Raw genomic sequence first — 18,308 nt, forward strand, 5'->3', positions numbered from 1 at the left:
TCAAATGTGGAGTGTGTGTTACTCAGAAGCACCCGGTCTTTGTGGGTGGAGTGTGGGAGCACACACACCAGAAAACCCAGATGTTTCCACCTGGCTGGGGCCAGCATGGCTAGAGACCATTTGGTTCTACAGGGTGGCCGGGCCTGGGGTCAGGAGGACCTGAGGCAGGTCAAGGCGGGGTGTGCTGTGCAAACCCCAGCTGACCCATTCTCTGACAGGCACCATCCAGTTGGGATCTGTTGGGCAAAAAGGTTGGGGGGGATATGGGTCCCACAGCAGAGGCACAGAGCGGTGGATGTGCTCCGAGAGTCTCTGGTGCAGCCCCTCCACCATACGCCTGCAGTGAATTATTTCTTATCTGGCCAGAGAAGGGCCACCATGGAAATCAATCTCATCCTTCTGTTCACATTTTATACTGCCATTTATTCTGAACAGAAAAAGAGCAGAAAATAGAACTGTTTGCAGGAAAGATGCCAGCTGGAAGCTTTTTCCTTTTCTTTTGACATGGTGGGGACGGGGAAGAAGGATGTTGCTGCCCTGTCTCTGGGTTGTGAGGGACAGGCCCCCCTCATCCATGTGCTCTGATGAGGCCTAACCTAGGGAGTGGCTTGCACTTACCTGTGGGTTCTGGGAATCTTCCAGAAGTCCAAACCCCAGAATCTGCTTTTCCTTTGTTTCAGTCTGGCCAGTGCTTACTTGGGAAGACAGTCTCTCTGCCTTGTCTTTGTGGAGCAAGGGGATAACTCTGGCCAGGTAACATTGCTGGCTGTACTGTGGTCATGAGTGCTGGGTATAGAACCCACAGGCTGGGTCAGGTGAAGGGCAGAGGGTTTCTGGTGGGCAGGCAGTTTACCAAGTGGCTAGGAGGGAACTCTGAGCTCTGGCCCAGTGGTGGCCATGTATATATTAGTGCACAGTGTCTTGGGCTTGTGCAACTCATATCGTTCTTTCAGAAACTGCAGGAAACAGATGCCTATGAATATCAGTGGCCACAGAATTTCTGAGGAGGGAATCCAGGGAACCGGGAGAGTATTGATATGCCTTGGAAAGATATCCATCTGGCACTGCATGGAAATCTCTTACAGTGGGGTATCCATCTCCATGCTGTCCTCCTATCTCTCTGTGATTCTGTTTCTTTGTTTCTAAGATGTGGGCCTTGAGCTGGATACTGGTGGCTCACGCCTGTAAGCCTAGCTGCTCAGGAGGCTGAGGTCTGAGGATCAAGGTTCAAAGCCAGCCCAGGCAGGAAAGTCTGTGAGACTCTCTTAGTTAACTACCAAGAAGCCATACATGAAGGCGTGGATCAATAGATGGTGCACCAGCTTTGAGAGAAAAAAGCTCAGGGACTGTGCTCAGGCCTTGAGTTCAAACCCCAGTACTGGCACCAAAAATAAAGAACAAACAAGCAGATAAGAAACAGGCCTCATGTGACAGAGGTAGGGAGGAAAAAAAATAAGAGCACAGAGGGGTTCAGAACCTGTCATTCACTGTTGTACCCCTGGGGTCGAGTAGTCTCCAATGAAGGTTTATTGGCTGAATCCCTCAAGTGAATTTCATGTTTAATGGTGGGCACAGAATCAAAACGAAGCAGTAGCTGCTACCCCTACTCCCATCTGTCTGCCCCCAGCATCTGTCTGCCTTAACCCAGCCTGCCTCCTCAATTCAGCTTCACCAGAGAGGGAGAGGAGACATCTCGGCCTTGTCTGTTCTCCACGACTACCGGAAACTTCCATTGTCTGCCCTACAGACACTGAGGCGGGCCAGGAGAGGAAGCAGGGTCTCTGGGCGTCTTCGGGGTCACCCATCTGTCCTACCCTGCCTGCTATTGTCCTGTCCCTAGGTGTGGTAGCATCACGGCCACCCCGCTCCCCCTGCGCCAGCCTGTCCATCCTCCCTGTCCTGTCAGGATGGGCTGGGGGGCTGTGACTGCTCCCTCTGGCTTTGTGACCCTGTCTCTGGGGCCATCCCTTCACACCCATGCCATCTGCCTGTTACAGCTCAGCTGCTGATTTAGGAGCATATTGGCCCATCCTTCACTTTGGTTTGATGGCAGTGGCTGCTTCAGAAATGGTTTCTAGCAGCTTCACTGCATATATGTTTGTGTGTGTATGTACATTTGCACACAAATATATATGTGTATATATTATGTATTTATACACAAATATGAAAACTCTTGGGGGAAATATATACACAAATACATATATGTGTGTGGGGTGTGTGTGTGTGTATTCTTAGTAAGAACAGGGAGTGATGGACTCCAAGTGGCTGGGGGCAGGCAGCCCCAGCCTAGCGTTCTTGCCCTTGGTGTAGAGTAAGGACTGGGGCAGAAGTCTCTGAGGAGCTGAGCTACCCTTGGGCACAGCTCTCCTGAGGAGTCCATCTGTCCGAGCAAGGGCTAGAGATGGCCAGGAAGGCAGCTGTAGGGGTTGTAAGGGGGTCCAGCATTTGCCAGGTGTCTGCTGGGTGAAGGGCACCGTGGCAGCCACGTTGGCCCTGGCTGGCTGTTAGCATGGGTGGGGTGCGATGGGAGCTGTGTTGCAGCTTCCAGGGATTCCTCAGGGGAGGAGGAGGGAGTGTGACTCCAGGCGGGGACAGAGAGCAGGACTGCAACACTGTTGTGGCTTTTGACTGTGGACGATGAGGAAAGGTGTTAGGAGAGAGCAGCGTGTGTGATGGTGGCGTGTGCAGAGGCTGCTCTAGGAGTGTGAATAATCAAGCCTTCCACGGTGGGGATTTGTAAGTGGGGGGTCTGGGAAATGGGGTGACCAACCAGAGTGAGGTCTGCCCAGGACACAAGACTTTCAGGTAAACATTAGGAACATCCTGGGCAAATTGGTGTGAGTTGGTCACTGCTGTGGGAAAACTCAGCTGGGTTCAGAGAGAAACGGGACTTTGATAGACAGTGTGGACTTTTCATAGTAGGAAGAGGTGGAAGAACTTTCTAGAAATCAAGTGCACTTTATCCTTACCTAATGAACATGACTTTCTAATGATCTCTATTTTACAAATGAAGAAAGTGTCAGAGAAGGTAAGATTTTTTTTCTAGGTCACACAGCAAAAAAGTGGCAGATGTGGGTTTCCTTTTCATTCTTCTCTTTACTTTCTTTTTCTTTTGTGCTGGTACTAGGGCTTGAATTCAGAGCCTGGTATTGGCTCTTAGCTTTTGTGTTCAAAGTTGGCACTGTACCACTTGAGCCACAGCTCCACTTCTGGCTCTGTATGTGAGTGTGCTGCATGCACGTGTGCGTGCATGTGCATGTGTATGTGTGTGTGTGTGTGTGTGTGTGTGTGTGTGTGTGTGTGTTATTGGAGGTAAAAGTCTTGTAGACTTTCAGACTTTCCTGCCTGAAATGGCTTCAACCAGCAATCCACAGATCTTAACCTCATCAGTCACTAGCACCCAGCAGACCTGGGTTCCTAAGGTAGTGCAGTGAACAGTCATCTATGTCAGAATGAGGTTTAGAGAGACAGAAGTGGGATCTTAGCTGTGACCCCCAAGTACAGATTCCCAGTGTCTCAGAAGCTGCCACCGAGACGGAGCTGTACACTGTACACTTTGCTTTATCTGTCTATGGCATCAGTTGGCCAGCCTGGGTTCCTATTTTTTGTGTCCCCATTGTCCATTCAGGATTTTGCTACAGCAGGTCTCAATGAGCAGCAGGGAGAGCTTGCCTTACCCCACTTGGGCTGACAGGGTCCCTAGGGACTAGCCACCTGGTGCCATTCCCAGGGGAGAGGGACAATATTTCATGTCCAGGATGGAGGAGCCCCTGGGGCATGAGGAGACCCACTTACTGATCAGGTAGCAAGCACTCCCTCTGCCCTAAGGATCAGTAAGAGCAGGCACTGGTTCGCCAGGAGACATTTATACCTGCTGGATAGAGTGGGGCACAGAAGTGTTAACTAGCTGACCGTGGAGCCCTGACCTAGAACTGTACAGAAGAGTGGGGGAGGAGCAGGAAACAGGAAGGCTAGCCGCAGGTGGAGCCAGGGCCTGAGGGCCTGGCAGCAGGTGTGGCGGGCAGCAAGTGTGTCCAGTTGGCGTGCACAAATGTGTGGACAGGTGGCTGGAGCCTGGTGATGGAAGTCTGGCAAGGAGCAGTGAGGCCTGGTGAACCCGCCTCAGAGGTCAGAACGTTGCTGTCATAGTGCAGAAGCCAGCCATGCTGATGCCCTGAGCATGTCAGCAGATGGCAGAGGGGGCATGCATGACACTACCCTTGGCATACACACCTGGCATAAAAGCCATCTTCTGTTCATCACACCCTGGGTAGTTGGGGCCAGCCTGCTGATGAGGCCAACTGAGAGTCAAAACTATAGCTATACTGGGCCCTGGTAGCTCATGCCTATAAGCCTAGTTATTCATGGCTTGAAACTAGCCTGGGCAGAAAAGTCCATGAGACTCTTATCTACAATTAACCAGCAAAAAGCTGGACATGAAAGTGTGGCTTAAGTGGTTGGGTATCTGCCTTGAGGAAAAAAAAGTGCCAAGGGACAGTACCAGGCCCTGAGTTCAAGCCTCAGTATTAACACCAAAATAGCAATATTAATACTCTTTAATAATATTAATAATAGCAGTTATGACACTCCCTACTCTCCCATAGCCACAATGACGGAAGCCAGGGCCAAGACTGGTGAGAAAAGGAGCTTCAATTTGGGGTGCTTCGCTTGGAGCAGCTGCCCCCAGAGCCCCATTAGCTTTAGGAAGAGAACGGCAGAGCTTTTTTCTGCTGGTGGTTTGGGCCTCAGCAGGAGTTTTCTGTAGGCTGATCCATTGAAAGTAACTTTCTTTTTTCTCTTTTGGTTAAAAGGCCCCTAGGTGGGATAATTTCTTGGGAAACAGGAAGTGTGGGACTTTCTACTTCTCTCTACCTTGGTAAACACTCATTTGGCTAAGGATGGAGGATGGGTAGAACTCCCACAGCCTCTGGGTAGCATTGAGGACTGGAGGGACTGGTTAGGAGCAAGGCCTTTCTCCTGTGTAGCAGCAGGGGTTGGATCTCCCCTCCCCAGGGGCCTGGGAGTAGAGCCTGGGAGGAAGGGTGCATCACTGCTTCACAGAGACAGACTTTCTATTTGTGATGATTCTGTACAACATCTGTGAGTGTGATTAATGCCACCAATCTGCGTGCTTAGAAATAGTTAAAGCGACAAATCTGAGGCTGTACATGTAGTGCGTGTCATACTAAAAAAAAAACCACACACACAAATTAAGAAAGTATGTCAAGTCAGGAGAAACAAGGAAAGACTGAGAAACTGTCCCAGGCCAGAAGGAGACAAAGCCACACAAGTCAGTGCCATAGAGCCTGACCAGAAAACAGACTACATAATGTCCATTGAGGAAAGCTGCTGACATGAGAATAAAGTCTGGAGTTGAGTTAATACTTTTGTTCCAATGTTAATTTGTTCGCTTTGACAAATGTGCCGTGATTATGTAAGATGTTCGCATTAGCAGGAGGTGGGTGAAGGATAGTGGAGAACTCTGTGTTCTTTTGCAACTTCTGTTTAAATATAAGACAAAGAGGCAGCTGGTCTGCCAAAGGGAGCTGAGGATGGCCTTGGCACCTGGGTCTCTGGCTCTGCCCTGGGGAAAGGCTGGGTGGCCTGGCTCTCAGCTGGCTGGAGAGATATGGCCCTAGTGCTATGGAGACTGGTCTGAGCTGGAGAGGTGAGGGCTCCCAGCGTGGGTGGGGCTGGGGTGGCAAGCGCTGGCAGTAGCTGCCGGGGAGCTGTTTGCTGACTTTCTGATGACCTGCTCTTCTCACGGAGTCTCTGATTTCTACAGTTGTGTCCTTTCTGGGTTGCCTTTGGAACCGTGAGAGGCCAAGGTTAGGAGCCTCTTGCACTTGCCTGGCCCGTACTAAAGACAGGTGAGTGACAGCTCTTCCCTGGGCTCTGCCCAGAGACAGCTATGCTCCAAGCATTCCCTACTGAGATGACCTTGGATGCTCGGTCTTTACTAGCTGCCTCCATCCTTCCTAGAAGCCCACTGCCCAGTCCCTGCACACATGCCCTCTGCCCACTGCGGCCCCTATGTGTCTACCTCTCTCGGGGCTTTTGCTTTTGTGAACAGCGTGTCCCTTTTTGTTGATGGAAGTTGATTTTTGGTTATTTCTACACTATTCACATCCAGTTTCTCCAGGCCCGTCTTAAACTCCATCTTCCATGGAGCTCTCACACAGTTCTTTTCTTTTGTGCTCAAGGCTAGCACTCTACTACTTGAATTACAACTCTACTTCCAGCTTTTTGTGGTTAATTGGAGATACAAGTCTCATGGACTTTTGTGCTCAGGCTGATTTTAAACTGTGATCCTCAGATCTCCGCCTCCTGAGTAGTTAGGATTATAGGCATGAGCCACTGGTGCTGGGTTTTTCTTTCTGTCTGAGAACATGACTCGAACTTGGCCCCTGATGCTTTTGCTCATTGGCTGGCACTCTACCAACTCAGCCACACCTCCAGCCCATCTAAGGCAATTCTGTTGGTCTTGCTGGAGTCTTCAACTTACCTCCCTCACCTCCCACAGGTCTGTCAAGGTACCTTTCTCTTGCTGCTCAGAGTTTGGCTCATGGCTGGCACCAAGAAGAATTTGTTAAGGAGTGGCAAAGGCTATGGTGGTTATGAGGCTCTGTCAGAAAACATTGCCAGAGCAGCCTTAGGCCTTGCCAGACCTTGAACAATAGAGTGAGGGCTAAGTCCTACTTCCCTGAAACAGCCCTACAAGTACCTCCAGGTCTCTCAGGGAAGCAGGAGGGATCTGTGAGTTGGCTGATGGCACCATGTGTGTGCACTGCTCATCACTCTGGACCTGGTGCAGATCGGTCTGCCTAGGGATAACAAGAGGGGAGAGAAAGAGAGTCTGTCCCCAGCTGGGGTGAGAGTAGAAGCTCAGGGACGCTGAGCCACAGAACCAGCCTGCCATAATTGGCCAGCCTGGCCTAGTCAACTGGGGTCTTGGGAGATAGGGAAGGTGGCCATGTCCAGTGGGCCAGAGATCAGATGGAATAAAGTAGTCAGGATTCTTGGAGTTCCCTGACCCTAAGCTCCTCCCTTTCCTGGATAGGTGACTCCACCCCCATCTTCTTTTACCAGCACCATTCACAGGCCGTGAGCATGGAGAAGTCAATGCCTGAGGTGTGCTTTCCCTGCCAAGAGTGGTCACTCAGACAAAACTGTGGCCACATCTCTGCAGGGCAGGTTGTCAGCAGATATCTGGTTATGACAGCAAGAATCAGTATTTAGTTAGCACCTATTGTTACCATGCCTAGTTGAGTCTCCTTGAACCTCACTGCCATCTGCATGCTAAGTCCACTCACCCAGCTTATGACCAAGACATTCAGACTGACTGAAGACTCAGGACTTGGGATCAAACCACATAATCTTAGACTCCAGATTCTGTTTTGTTCTAGGCTGGGGGAGGGGAGGACAGAGCAGTCAGATGACTGTAATTCTTCAGGGTGGGATCCGTGTTCAGCTGGAGGGACATTCGGAGCTTCCAGGAATGCCAGGTGACAGGACCGAGGGCACATTTGATGATATCACTCTCTAGAAGGGGTGAGGTTATGTGTTTGTGCGGTCGATATTCTTAGGGACAGAGAGAGGTAGGGGTTGGTCCAGAAAGAGGCGACTCAGTGAGCCATACTTAATATGGGTGAGACACAGCTGTGCGTAACAATTGGCTGAGTCTATTCCACACAGCTCTGTTCCCTCCCAGCCCCCAGAGTCCATGATGGAATCCCTTGGTCACTGTTTAGTCCTTGGAGAGGCTACGACCATCCTAGAAGAGGAAGACACTCCATTCTATCCTTCCCTAGACCTAGCCTCCTTCCAGGTATCCCTTTTCCCAGCCTCCCAGCCACCATCTCTGCAGACTCTCTCTACCATGTTCTGCCCCGACTGTTGCTCCCTCCTGAGGGCCTTCCTTACTTTAAGGCAGTCCCTGGAGCTGGTCTCCCTAGTTCAGTTTATGGTCCATCCTGTGGTCCCTGTGTCCTTAGTTCCCACCAGCACGGAGCGAGCTCATTTGCATGGGGCTCAGCATAAAGCAGGGAGCAGGGCTGGAGCATGCGTCTTTGGGAATCCTGGCCATAGATAAATGAGCCTCGTGCAGGCAGCTCCTGGCTGGAGTCCAGGCAGCTGGCGACACTCCTGCTCCTGCTTGCTACTGAGTTGGGTCTGTGAAAGCCAAGTATCACACGCGGCCTGGGCTCCACCCTCATTGTGCTCCCCTGGGTACAGCCTCTTCTTTGAGCCCCACTTTCCCAGGCTAGAGAAGAGAGGGAGCCCGGAACATACTGTGATTGCAAGCTGGGGGATGCTGGCTCTGATTGAGCAGAAGGAACCCAGTGTGTTTCAGTAATGGAGTGACCTAGAAAGTCCAGTCATTTCCCTGACCTTAGAAATCCCAGAGAGTGGAGGGTTCATCAGCCCTCAGGCAAACAAGGGGCTCTGGCAAGCGCCAAGCCCCTCCATTGGGGCAGTCCCCAGGAGACTGAGCCAAGAACAGTGTGTGGCAGCCTGAGGAAGAAGAAGGCTGGGCCTTCACCAGGCTGGGGGTATTCCACGGGGTAGGCACAGAGCATGACTCCTGGTCTTTCTGGCACACAGTCCCCCCTTTTTTGCAGAGCCCTGCTTCATAAGCACCCCTATGCCCTAGCCCTTCCCCCACCTCCTCTTAAGTCATTTGACCTTGAGTTCTCTGTGCTGGCTTCCTCTGCATCCCTAAACCCTTAGGATGCCTGGCCTTTGGCTTTGGAGGAAGGCGCAGTACCGGTCAGAGCATCAACAGCATCGCCTGTTCATTCACTAGTGTTCAGGGGAGAGGTTCCTGGGGACTGAAAGACTGGCAAGGTTCCTGTCCCCCCCCCCCCCCCCCCCCGGGAGCTCAAGATACCAAATCAGGGATGCAATAGCCACAGGCATGTGTGGCAGGGTCCCAGTGGAGTGCAAACAAGGACTGCATCATGGGGAAAGCGATTTGGTAGGCGTCCAGGACAGGTCAGACTGCCACTCTGGGGGCTGATGTTTTTACCTTGAGTGTTGGAGGAGGAAGGGCCGAGAGTTCAGAGGCTGTGGAGGCGGGGAGGCTGGTGATGGCTTCGGCAGCAGATGCGATCTGTCCTTGACAGTGGACTCACGGGGAAGCTGTGTGCAGTAGCACAGGTCTGTGATTTGCAAACGTATGTTTACAGGTGACCTAGACAGAGCCCAATGGCCGATCTCCCTTCTCCTCACCAACCCAGCTTTGCCAATCTCCTGGTTTCCTGAGATGTGTGGCCAGACCCCAGTCCCAGGTCTGCATTAGTCCCCAGTGTGTCTCACGCTCTAAATACCTGTGCAGGTCCTGGGCACAGGCACCCATCAGCCCCAGGCCACCTTTTGAGGGATCCAGTGTGATAGAAGGCTGACTGCAGAGGAGGGAAGAGCACTGTGTGGGGGCTTCAGCGGGCACCTGCCTTGTCTGCAAGCCAGGAGAGTCGCATTTATCTGCATCAACTGAGCTCTGGAGCTGTCTACCCACGAAGGAGAATCATCACCTCCGTTCTACAGGTAATGGAAGCAAGACTAGATTGGACCTAGGAGGGGTACTGAGCCAGCAGCCAGAAGATATCAGTGATTCCTTCTAGACTTCCTGGGCTAAGGGAGAAGACTCCCTAGAGAAGACAATGAAAGACATCTAGGAGGAAGGCTGGGGCTGACTGTGGGCCACCGCGGACATGGACTAGGCCATTCCCACATTGGTGTGTTGGCCCAGTTCCCCGCATTTCTCAAGTAATGGGAAAGGCCAGTTTCTCCAGGGATGCTCCCCCTGGCTGTGGAGGGACTTAAGGAAGCAGCTGGTCTTGGAACATAGCTCAGAAAGCAGCTCTGGATTTTTACTCTGGGTGCCCACATGTCATAACTGGAGAGCTTTCTTTCTTTGCCTCTTCTTTCTTTTCCTCCTCCCCTTCCTCTTCTTCCTCCTCATCCTCTTCATTCTCCTCCTCTCTCATCATTGACGTCTTCTCCTCTCCTCTTGTTTCTACTCTTCTCCTCCTCCTCCCCACTCCTCTCCCCCACCTCCTCCTCTTCCTCCTCCTCCTCCTCCTTTTCCTCTCCTTCCTCCTCCTTCTTTCCCTGTCTGTCTGTGTCTCTCTCAGCTCAGGCTAGCCCACAAACTCTTAATCCTTGTACCTTTACCTCCTAAATGCTCAGATTACTGGCATGCACCACCACCCCCAGCCATCATAGCACAATCTAATAATACATTGTCAGTTGCTATAAGGATTAGCAGGACTGTGTGCAGAAGTGCTGGACAGATGATCAGGCACTCTAAGGAGGAGCTGCAGCCTCCCCCTCAGTTATCCTAGCCTCAATCACCTCTTCAGCTCCAAGGAGATCATGCCCAGCTTTGCTAATGCTGCGGGGTGGAGGTGAATCTCCCAAGGATTGATGACAGGCCTTTATGGTCCAGGAGATGCCCTGGACATAAGGAAATTGCATGGCTTCCCTGCTCCTGTGTCCTACGTGTTTCACACAGCACGGAGAGGAGCCGTCAATGTAGACAGCTGGTCCTGCTGTGTTTCCTCTCCCAGGACCGATTAGCTGTGTCATGCATCCATTTGTCATGAAATAGAAACGTTTTGATTTCTCTGGGAAGCCGGATTTACTCCCAAATCCTCGCTGCTTTCATCCTTGGACATAAAACAGCCATTCTAATCTCATACCGAGGGGCAGCCATTCTAAGGAGCCCATGAAATCTGATCACCAACTCGGCTCCTGGGGGTGGCTGCTTTGATCACTAGGAGAGAGAGCCAGCTATCCTCTGCCTGGTGCTAATAGCTCCATGCATTATTGAAGAACTGTGTTTCCAGGGGCAGATGCATCAGGAATACATCCTGACTGCTGGCTGAGGGTCAGCTGCTTCCCTGGCTCCTTGGATGGAGCTTGGGGATCTGGCAAAGTTGCTAAAAAAAAGAGGCACCTAACAGAGTTGCCTGTGCAGCTTGCCACCCTTGTTTGATGGCAGCTAACATGAAATGAAGTGAAACCAATGCCTTGCTAGTCTCTTGATTGCCCCTCCTCTGATTCAAGTGTCTGAGAAATGAACAACTGCCTGTGGTATCTCCAGGATGTGGGGTACATACTCTGAGACAGGATGCATGCCTGAGGCCTAGGCTGGCTGTAGCTGGATCATGGGGCTCATAGTATTTTCTTAACCCTCTGACTAGGATTCTGATATCCTGACTTTGGAACCTTGAAGGGTAAAGAAAAGGCTGAGACTGAATTACCCTTGAAATATTGCTGTTTGAACTGGATAACCCAACCAAACTCATTTCTTTCATTCAAAAATTAGTATCTGAGCCTGTAATCCTAGCTACTTAGAAGGCTGAAATCTTAGGATCATGATTTGAAGTCAGCCCAGGCATAAGTCTGTGAGACTCTTATCTCCAACTAACTACCAAAAAAAGCTGGAAGTGAAGCTATGGTTCAAGTAGTAGAATGCTAGCCTTGAGTACAAAATCTCAAGGACAGCACCCAAGTCCTGAGTTCAAGCCCCAGGAATGACACACACATAAACACACAAAAATTATTAATATCTGAAGATTCATAATATGCTATATGCTGAGTGAGGCATGCAGATCTGACAGTGAGAAAGCACAGTTGCGTTCTCAACCATCTCCATGTGGCCCTATTGGTTCCTGCCTCTCTGTACTCATATATTACATAGCCTCCTTCTACATTGAAGAGGCATGAGCTGGGTTGTCAATAGAATACTACAGAATGATCAGCAGAATGTCTGAAATGAGGTTATTAGAGACATCATAGCCTTTTCCTTTTCCTTTTGGAACTCTTGTTCTCTGGGGTAAAGCAGCTGCCATGTTGTGAGGAAGCTCAAGCAGCCTGAAGGAAGGACCCACAGAGCCATCTTGGAAGTAGATCTCTAGCCTCAGTCAAGTCTTAGAATAACTACAGCCCCGGTTGACATTCTGAACAGAATCACTCAGCTAAACTGCTCACAAATTTCTAGCCAAACAAACTGTGAATTAAGAAACTACTTGCTATTTCAAGCTGCTAATGGATTTTTCTTGGGGGAGGCAATTTGTTACACCATGCATAATTAGATATTGATCAAATAATCACATGAACAATTCTAAATTTTTTCACTGTCAAAATTCTTGTAAATCCCTCTGTGAGGAGGAGCTGACCTAGTAAGAGTAGCTTAGGAAAATTTCTTGGAGGTAATGATGGCTGATCTGAGACTACAGGGTAGATAGGTGAAAAGGTGGGAAGAGCAAGAATATTCAGATTAGGGAGTAAGCCTGAGCCAGGGCCTTGGGTAGTGAGGGAGCTGCAGGCATAAGAGCCTACTTAGGAGCCAATAGGCAGAGGACAGTGTTGGGAGTTACCCAGCAGGAACTGGAACTTAGACTTTACTACTCAGCCTAAATAAAGCGGGACCCATTGAAAAGTTTTAAACCAATGGGTAGCTTGCTCAAATGCATGTTTTCAAAGCAACTTTAGTTCCGAACCTATTTTGGAGATTTAAAGCCAATTGAGGTGGTGGCAGGAAGCTAGAAAAGAGATGACGTATCCAGAACCAGGTGATATTTGCAGACGTGGAGGGAAGAGAGGTATCCCAAATGAGTTTTACAGCCAAGATCGCAGATGCTCAAAGCCATAGAAAAACTATTTTCATAACAATACTAAGACATTTGCCTTTTTTTGTGTGCCTATAGTGGGTTTTTTTCCTTTATTTTTTTATTGTGAAAATACCATATAGAGGGGTTACAATTACATGGGCAAGATAATGAGTACATTTCTTATCAAGCATTGCTGCCTCCTCCTTTGTTTCCCCTTCTCATCCCTTCCCATCCCCCCACCCCCCTACCCAATCCTCCCCCCGCCCCTGACCAAAGTTGTAAAGTTCGTTTTTTTGACATAACGACTTGTACATCTCATTGTTGCAATGGGTCCACCTGTATCCCTATTTAAAGGATTTGTTTTTTCCTTTCCCCTCCAAAAATTATACCAACATCAAATACAGTGAAAGCAGGGGTTACACCATGGGGGAGGGACATACAAAGCAACAAAGAAATCATCTTATAAATGTGTTAGAAACAATCGTGAGGTTTTAACTTAGGATCTTGTGCTCTTGCTTGACTTTTTCTACTCAAGGTTCATGCTCTACCCCTTGAGCCACAAATCCATTTCTGGCTTTTGGTTGGTTAATTGGATATGATTCCCTCAGATTTTGCTTGGCTTCAAAGAGCAATTCTCAGGGCTCAGCCTCCTAGTTAGCTAACTTTTGTGCCTTGTTTTTACTCTCAGTCTCTCCTGTAGTAAAATGCTCTAGAAACAAGATGGTATGTGATATGGCAGTGGCATATCAGTGGAAGTGGAGATGAGCATCCAGCTGTCTTCTATTAAGCCAGACATCAAAGAAGTCTGCAAGACTGTGAATAATGCACATTACTTGTTATAGGAACTATTATCTTTCACAAAAATGTGACACATATTGAGTATCTTATCGTTGCATTAAACTTAAGATTTCCTTAGTTTTACTTTCTAATTTGGTAACCATTGATAGATGTAACCCATTTAAGCCAAAGATTTCAGGGGTTTTAATTTTTAGAAATATAAAACAGGTTCAGAAACCAGTGGGTTGGAGAATTACTGATCTAGAACAAGGGGTCCTTTAACTCCTCAGGGTCTCTTCAGTCCCCTTCCATCAATAACAAGGTATCATGGGGGTAGCTCAGCTAGGTTACAAACAGATATTTTAAGCATAAATAGCTCAGGTAGTCAGGAAGTGCTTGCTGGACAACCTGCTCATAATGTTTGTGAAACCATTGGACTATAACATGGACAGAAGCATTGTCTTGTTTGCAGGAAGAAAACAAATCCCATTTAAGGCAAATATTAAAAGGTCCTATGGCTGGGCACCAGTGGCTGACACCTGTAATTTTAGCTACTCAGGAGGCTGAGATCTGAGGATTGTGGTTCAAAGCCAGACCAGGCAGGAAAGTCCATGTGATTCTCACCTCCAATAAATTTCCAAAAAGTCAGAAGTGGAACTATGACTCAAGTGGTAGAGTGCTCGCCTTGACCAGGAAGTCTTAGGGATGGCACTCAGGCTCTGAGTTCAAGCCCCAGGATCAGCACGTGTGCTCTCATGTGTGCATGTGTGTGTGCGTGTGCTCTTCACACACTTGCACCAGAAGAAAGAAACACCCTTGCCCTGCAAGGAAGTATATCCTGCAGATTTTTGGGTCTGCCAGACAGCCTTGGTCCAGAGGGAGCATTGCCCAGGCCTGGGTCTTTGCAAAGATTATGATTTACCAACCCTCATTACAAGCTAAGCTCCTAGCTGGATGAATTCAAAGCACTCCAATTACTTGAAACAATTATGCATTTGAGTCAATACCTTTTCATAAGTTGCTGGAAAGAATTGCATTCCAAGTCCAATCTAATCATTGCTTCCATGGGGGAAGTCGATAAACTCCCCGTGGTCCTGAATCCAGCCACTCTTGTTTATTGTCCATTATACTAACTCTCCAGTAGGAGCAAGGAAACCATTTTTTTGTGCAAAGGGTCATTAAGATATTTATAACATCATTTGTGGGCCATACAAAATTATCAATACAAGCAGATCGCATGGGCCTCTGTCCAGAAACATACATGTCTGTCCTGTCATAGGCCAAGTGATTTCCTGGTCCTTATACAGTTTCCAGGTGGGTTGTTCTTCACACCTGTGTAAAAGAGCTATTTGGGGGTATGCAGGACATCTGCCCACATAGAGCAAGTCCAGGCTCCTTTCCCTGGCCACCAAAAGCTGTATTTTCCTTCCAGCCTTGCCCAGCCAAGTGCATTCATTCTCATAGGATGAAGTTCAGGCTGGCCTTTTCCAGAAAGCTAGCTATTTGGGGTATGGTACAGTGCCGGGATTGGCTGTGCCTAGATGAATGTTTTCTCAGTTTGTCAAGAGACCTACCAAAGACTTGTCAACTGGTTAAATTAACTACCAAAGAAATTAAACTGATAAAAGGTTGACATCAAAACTACCTAAGCTGGTACTAACTACTATCTGCTTGATTGGTAATGGCTGGAGGATGGCAGGTGCACTTTCTTCGTTCATTTTCTTCATTCATGTGACAAATATTGACTCAACTTCTGCTAATAGATGAGGCTCTGTGTAGATGCAGGTCAGACACACACACATACACATACACACACACAACCATTTTTGCTTGGAATTATAAGAAAATGTAGCTCCATGAGAATGATCAAAGCAGTGAAAATTATCCTAAGAGGAATAAGAAAGAAGTCTAAGTCTGTCCAGTTCTCCACAGCTAAGATAATATGAGTCTTTTGTGAGGTCTAAATTTTGAGGCCAGGAGTGAAAAGGAATCAGTGGTCAGGCCTATGGAGAAGGCTCAAAAGAACAGGCCTCCTGCCTTCCCTCTGGCTGCTATCTGCCACCACAGGCTGCGGTCAGACTGCCAGGCCATCAGCCAGCCATGCGATCGTAGGCATGTCCTGTTGGCAGCTGAGATCCAGCCTGGGAGTCTCCGGTCACAGCCCCTCACAGGAAGACTGGCCTGTGCAGCTGCCTCCTTCTGCAGCTGTCGAAGAAGAAGAAAGGAGGAGGAGGAAGAGGAGGAGGAGGAGGAGGAGGAGGAGGAGGAGGAGGAGGAGGAGGAGGAGGAGGAGGAGGAGGAGGAGGAGGAGGAGAAGGCCGAGGAAAGCAGAGCCTGGGTGATTGATGGGGCTCTGTGTGTGTATATGTGTGCATCTTTTGTGCCTGTGTATTTTTCAATCAGAAAGAAGAGGCTTATCTCTCCTTTTTAATTGATTTTAATGCAGCATAGCCAGGCTAGATCAAATCTCAGCTCCTCTGTGGCCTCAGATGAATAGTGTGAGTGGCTACCTGAATATTAATAAGCGGCTAGGAGTAGCTAGGGAAGCCATGAAAGTCTTTCTCTGCTCGGTCAGCTTTCTGTCTGCAGCTTCCCAGCCTTAGGCTGGCTTACCATGATGGGCCAATCCATGGGCCTTCAGGTGGTGTAGGTGTGGGAAGGGGGTCGTTCAACTTCTAGCCTGTGGGGGCCATGCAGAGGCTCTTATGTGTAGGGCTATAATTCCAATCTGGAAGGCTTCCATCTGGCCAAGGTCTGGTGTTAGCTTCATATTGCTATAATGAAAGAGAAGAGGCAGGTGACTTGTGAAGAGGGGGGAAAAATGACTTTTGGGCTCAGGGTGTTAGAAGTTCCGGTTCAAGACTGAGTGATCCAACATAGTAGAAATGTATGGTCAAGGGAATGGCTACATAGTGAGTCAGGAAACCAACACAGACAAGGCTGGCATCTGGCAATCCTCTTGAGCACATGCCAGTAACCTAAGGGTCTAGCTGAGGCCCGGCCACTCAAAGGCACCACCATGTGCTCATCGCGCTACCTTGGGGACCAGGTCTGGTGCCTTTTCTGGTGCCTCCTTTGCACCCAAACCTCACTGGGCTCTGCTTTGCATGAGCTTGGACCAAGAAAGTGCTTAGCTCCTAGAGAAAAAATACCCAGAGTGGTTTTTATTGTAAAGCCAGACCCAGAGTGACTTAATTGGTCTAGAGTGGGCAGGACATTGATAGAGTTGGAATATTGTAGAAGTAGGTATTTATTTATTTTTATTTATATAATTGAACTGCCACACTATGTTTATTTTCTTATTTAAATTTAAATTTATTTTTATTTTTGTCAGTCATGGGGCTTGAATTCAGGGCCTGGGAGCTGTCCCTGAATTCTCTTTTTGTTCAAGGCTAGCGCTCTACCATTTTGAGCCGCAGCACCACTTCAGATTGGTGGTTTATTAGACATAAGAATTGGAAGGACTTTCTTTCCCAGACTGGCTTTGAAATGTGATATTCAGATCTTAGCTTCCTGAGTAGCTAGGATTACAGTCATGAGCCACCAGCACCTGGCAAGTAGGCGTTTTTTAAAGATGGGGTAGAAAAGAAGATTGTCTTTTGAAAAACAAAGGCCCCTTTCAGTGTTTAGCAACTTGTCTTATCTTTGATGGTGGGACAAGGTCTCTATGGGCCTCTTCCTGTGGTCACCAGAGTTGTGCCAGCTTAAGCCCAGTACCCTTAAATTCTACAGCGCATCCTGTGACCCACAGAAACCCAGCTGGCAGGTGCATGGGTAAGAGAGGGGTACCTCTCTCTCTCTATTTCTTAGTCCTTGTCTCCTTCTTGTTATTCAATGAGGAAAGCTGGATCAGCCCTGTATGCAATACATGTTTATCATTTTCTCATAGAGACTTGAACTACTCAAGGGGTTGTTTTATAATATTTCTAACTCTGAAAAACACTTTCCTCCAGATACCATTACCAATAAAAACGAATTTCTTTGTTTTTGCAGACGCATACAAATGTTGTCAAAGCCAAAGCCACTGAAACACGCATCTCCACAAACACCTTGCCTAAGACCTGTGAATGATCTGCGTCTTTCCTGAATTAGCCTCCTTTGAGAATGCTAGCAGAAGACATGCGATTCCTGGGGTAGAGAGGAAGGATTGTTTTGTAATCACAGCAGAAACAGTAGCCAAGCCCCTGAGCAAGAGGATTACGTGGCCTTATAGGGGAGAAACTCAGAGCTTAGGATACCCAAGTCCTAGGGAGCTTCCTTCCTCTGCCATGGCTTGCCACAGTTACACCGTCCATTGTTTCTCTGTGAGAGTGTAGTCATCCAAGGGTTCTGGACTTTCTCTGAATCTCAGGCTGTTCAGAAACAAGCCTTTGACCTGTTTCGTACCACTGTGAGCCTGGGGCTAGGACAGCAGCAAAGAGTATGTGTGCCAAGTGCTGGTGGCTCAGGCCTATAATCCTGGCTACTCAGGAGGCTGAGATCTGAGGCTCGTGGTTCAAAGCCAGCCCAAGCAGGAAAGTCTGCGAGTCTCTTATCTCCAAATAACCACTAGAAAACCAGAAGTGGAGCTGTGGTTCAACACAGTAGAGCACTAGCTTGGAGCAAGAGCTCAGGGATAGCGCCCAGGCCCTGAGTTCAAGCCCCACAACTGGCCAAAAAAAAAAAAAAAGGTTTAAGAAGATGGCTGTTGTCTGTCCTGTTAAAGGATTTCAGGTGAGACTGGTTCATAACTTGCCTTTCGTTCCTCCCTGACTGCCTTCTTTCTCTCTCTCTTCCCTCCTCTTTTCTTCCTTCCCTCATGTTCTGCCTCTCCCTCCCTTCCTTTTTTCCACCCTCTCTCTCCCCGACTCCTGGGTGAAAGAGGAGCCCAGCACTGACATCTAATTCTTTTTCTTTGGTCAGTTTGTGATA

The 18,308-nt window shown here is 48.6% G+C and overlaps 1 long non-coding RNA gene across 1 annotated transcript; it reads left to right on the forward strand.

The window, feature by feature from the left end:
* The first annotated feature begins 5,586 nt into the window (after positions 1–5,586).
* On the forward strand, positions 5,587–17,820 carry LOC122108840. Its single transcript, XR_006147636.1, has 3 exons — positions 5,587–5,668; positions 9,338–9,546; positions 17,391–17,820. It is a non-coding gene; the product is annotated as an uncharacterized LOC122108840 (long non-coding RNA).
* The last annotated feature ends 488 nt before the right edge of the window (positions 17,821–18,308 follow it).

This window comes from Dipodomys spectabilis, unplaced genomic scaffold (genome assembly GCF_019054845.1).
Source record: "Dipodomys spectabilis isolate Male_0828 unplaced genomic scaffold, ASM1905484v1 ptg000066l, whole genome shotgun sequence".
NCBI classification, from domain to species: Eukaryota; Metazoa; Chordata; class Mammalia; order Rodentia; family Heteromyidae; genus Dipodomys; species Dipodomys spectabilis.